Genomic DNA, 4,519 nt, shown 5'->3' with positions numbered 1-4,519 from the left:
TCTGAAATAAATGAAATTTTGAATAACACTATATTGGAGTCTAGGTGATAGGAGCATATTTATACGACTTAGTTAGCTTGTTCTTGCGCATTTATGTTGTTATTTCTTAGTTAATTATGTATTTTAAGCTATTTTCGTGTGTTTATAGGTCCATAGACCTTATAAAGCAATAAGGTGCATTTTGGAGCAGTTTTGGGCTTGGAATGAATATCACATGAATGGAGCAAGAGAGATGGACGAAATTGAAGACCAAAGCATGCTAGGAATTAGCTAAAGAGAGAAAGAAAAATTAATTCAAGTCAAGGAAGGAAAAGGAATCCAAGAAGAAGAAGGATTGACCAAATCAAAGTTTCCTAATCCTAATCTACAAAGGTTTCAGCCATAATTATGGTTCCTAGTCAATTTGGGACACTTTAATCTCAGTCCAAGAGGGGAGCCGCACCTCTCCTTTCCTTTTCATTCTTCCTTGCCGTGCAAGGAAGCCAATCCTTTTCCTATTTTCTGCACCATTTCACCTGCATTCCTTTCTCTACCATGTGCACAATATTCTTGTCCACTCCATGCACCCATTGCTGCACCATCCCCCACCTTTCCCTTCCATGCTGTGCCATCATCATTGTCCCCTCCATTGATCCAGATATCATGCACCATCAAGGTCTTAAATGCCGATAATATCGGTTTTTTGCTTTACTGATATTTTAATAGGTATCCAAGAAGTTTTCGTCAAAATATCGCGATATTATCGATAATATCGCGATATTACCAATAATATCACGAAATACTTCAAAAATACTTAAAATACTGAAAATATTAAACTAACAAGAACAGATACCACATCTGATCTTAGCCAAAAGACCAAGAAAAGAATGCCTTCGTCAGCTTTGGAATGTGGCTTTTATAGACCTGTTTGCTTGCTTACTTCTATTGCACGGCCGATGTGGGATGCAAACTAGCTTTTATATACCTGTTTGCTTGCTCAGTTCTATTGCACGACCGATGTGGGATAACTACTAGAAGCAACGTTCTTTTTTCCTCATCTTACTGCATGGATGTAAGAAAAGTTCCAAATCGGAGAGTTAATTAAGAAATTCCTCACAACGTTTATTAGGAGTTGTGTCATAACTCTTATTGCCAATTAATTTTGGGGTTAAAACCTTAGTTTTCTTCATGGATCTGGAGCATATATGCTTGCATATTAAAGGAAGTTGAGTTTCCACTATAAAAAGTTATTACAAATAGTTACCACACCCAATACTACATGTATGTTTGGGTGAGAGACTCCCAAACTACAAGGCATGCATTTTAGGCAAATGAAGAAGAAATATGTCGCACAAAGTTAAATAGGAGGAATTAGAAATGTATCACATGAACATTACAAAGATATGTAAAAGAAATTTGTTAATGACTCATTTTAAGCAGCATTAGCAAATCCCTCACGTGTTGCATTTCTAATCTCGCATATCTATCTTTTTGTGATTCATTTCTTCATGACTATGTCTAAATTCTCCTAAAATTCCTCTCTTAGATCTTAAGTGCCCCTCTTTTTTTTTGTTTCTCACTCACTCATGTCTAAATCTTGTCGAGTTGCATATATTTAGTTGTACAAATGAGCATTAAATTGTTAATATCATGCAATGTATAAAGTGTAAAATATTGTACTAATTCATTATATATAAATGATTATGGTGTGTTTAAACTTCTTTCATTAACTACTACATATTTTCTACACTCACAATGTTTGCCAGCTCGTTATAAATCAACTTGATAATGTTAAATCCATCATGCAATGCATTTCCTTCCAATTTTTTGTGATAAACTAATAGATAATTGACTAAATAAACATCCTGCAAAGTTTCAATAAAAATTTCCAATTTTTTCTTACAATTTCCGTGGTTTCCATATTATTTTTATCGATATCAATAATATCCCGATATTTCCATCGATATTTCTGTGTTTTTGGACTACCGATATTTCCGATATCATCGATATTTAATACCTTGTGCACCATTGCACTCACTTTCCCTTCCATGCCATGCACTCATTCTTGTCCATTCCATTGAATCATTACTGCACCATCCCTCACCTTTCCCTTCCATGCCGTGCTATCATCATTGTCCCCTCCATTGATCTAGATTTCATGCACCATTGCACTCCCTTTCCTTTCCCATGCCGTGCACACTCATCCATGTTCCCTCCTTGAACTCATTTCTGCACCATTCCACTCATTTTACTTTCCCTAGCTGTGCATAATATTCCTTGTCCCCTTCTTTGTACCATCCCTCACCTTTCACCTTCTATACCTTGCACTCATTCATGTCCCCTTCATTGAATCATTGTTGCACCATACCATTCCCTTTTCTTTCCCTAGTTATGCATTCCTTCTATAAAAGGAAGTGCGTGTAACAACCATAAGGACAGATTTTGATCCATCCTCCACCACCATTCAATACAATAAAAAACACATCCAAACACTCATTGCCGTAACCAACCTTCATCCTTACACATCCATTCATCTTCTCAACCATTCTTCCATACAAATCACCACCCAAACCTTACACCAAACCTTGTACCGTGAGTAAAGAAAGAAGGGAGCACTCTTGGATGTTCAAGCTTGATTGTTGAAGCATTCTAGGTGTAATTCGTTCTATATTTACAATGTTTAAATTCTTTTTCTTTCGTTTTGCTGTGAACATGAGTGGCTAAACCCCTCTTGGCTATGGGTGATTTCAAAGCCATGATTATGTGTGCAATATGAGTTCATAAATTCCAGTTATGAATTCTTGAATCGTGAATGCAATTGGCTTAACTGTTTGATTGATAACTTATTTGTATTTGTTGATTAAGGGTCGACACTTAATTGGCATGCATAAATCTGATGCTAGAATATAAGGAAGTTTCACATAATCGTTACAAACTTATATTCATATGTAGTGAAGGTCGTTGGTCACGATCGCGTTAAGTTTAATTCCTAGCATAAGTGACATGATGTCATAGTTGCAAGTGCTTTGTCAATGCTTATGATTTTCATTGAACGTAATAATCTTTGATTGTATCTCTATTATGATGTCATGTAGGGAACTTTTGAAGAATACTTTGGGTCGTCGAATAATGTCATCTAATCCAATAAAACAAGGAAAATCTGAGGGTTAACTAGTGATGTCAAGGTTAATTTGGGGCATTGTCGTTCTTAATTCAATGAAGTAGTAACTGGAAATCGAGTTGTTTGCATACATGTCATGTGTGGAGGAAAAGCCTCTAGCTAGCCCATCTAATTTCCTAAAATTGTCTTCAAACCTGTTTTTAAGTTACAATCTGTTTTGTTATTTTAAATTCGTCCAAAACAAAACCCCCCTTTACTTTCTTGTTTCAAATTGTTTTAAACTTGTTTTGTTCGTGTTTTTAAGTGTTTAAGTCCAAACCTTATTTTCGTCCAAAATTGTGTTTAGTGTCATAAACCATCTAGTTGGTGTTTTTAGGCAGTTTTGAGTGTTTTTAGCTTATTTTGAGTCTTGTGAACTAGTTTTGAGTCTTTTGAATCTATCCTATCGTTTTTAAGTTTGTTTTTGTGTCTTTGAGTCAGTTTAGAATCAATTAGCAATCCCTCCTAATCCCTGGCCTAGAACGATCCCTACTTATACATATACTACAATTGTCAAAAAGGGTTTAATTTGTGTGTTAAGTTAATTTTCGCATTACTAGGGATGCAACATATTTTGAAGACATATTTCCTTTCAAGACTAGAATGCAAGAGCAAGTGGTAGATAGATTATGCACTAGTACTGACAAAGCCTCCACAAGTATTAGCCATCAAGTTACAAATGAAGAAGAACCTCTAGCTGAACTTAGAATGAGTAAGAGACCTAGAGTGGAGAAGAACTTTGGTGATGATTTTTATACTTTTCTAATTGAAGGTGATCCAACAACATATAAGGAAGCCATGATCTCTGTCGATGCTCCATTTTGGAAAGAAGCTATAAATAGTGAAGTTGAGTCTATTTTACAAAACAACACTTGGGAGTTAACGGATTTACCATCCGGTACTACACCAATTGGTTGTAAGTGGGTATTTAGGAAGAAATTGAAGCCTGATGGAAGTATAGACAAGTACAAAGCTAGGCTAGTAGCCAAGGGATTCACTCAAAAGAAAGGAATTGATTATTTTGACATTGACTCTCCTGTTTCTAGGATTACCACAATTAGGATCCCCATAGCATTAGCTTCTATACACAATTTAGTAGTACATCAAATGGATGTTAAAACAACATTTTTGAATGGACACTTAGATGAAGAAATTTACATGGAACAACCCGAAGGATTTATAGTGAAAGGCCAAGAACATAAAGTGTGTAAGTTGGTTAAATCGCTATATGGACTCAAGCAAGCTCCTAAGCAATGACATGAGAAGTTTGATAAAGTCATTTTAGAATATAAATTTGAAATTAATGAGCATGAAAAGTGTGTCTACTATAAGGAATGCAATGGAACATTGATGATATATTATTTATTATTTGGAACAAGT

General features: G+C 35.3%; 1 non-coding gene across 1 annotated transcript; it reads right to left on the bottom strand.

The window, feature by feature from the left end:
* Nucleotides 1-672: 672 nt before the first annotated feature.
* On the bottom strand, nucleotides 673-867 carry LOC126591647 (U2 spliceosomal RNA). Its single transcript, XR_007612462.1, has one exon. It is a non-coding gene; the product is annotated as a U2 spliceosomal RNA (small nuclear RNA).
* Between the last annotated feature and the right edge of the window lie 3,652 nt (nucleotides 868-4,519).

The sequence above is a fragment of the Malus sylvestris genome, chromosome 11, assembly GCF_916048215.2.
Source record: "Malus sylvestris chromosome 11, drMalSylv7.2, whole genome shotgun sequence".
NCBI lineage: Eukaryota > Viridiplantae > Streptophyta > Magnoliopsida > Rosales > Rosaceae > Malus > Malus sylvestris.
Note: the sequence above shows the minus strand (reverse complement) of the source record. Positions and strands in the feature narration are given on the sequence as shown.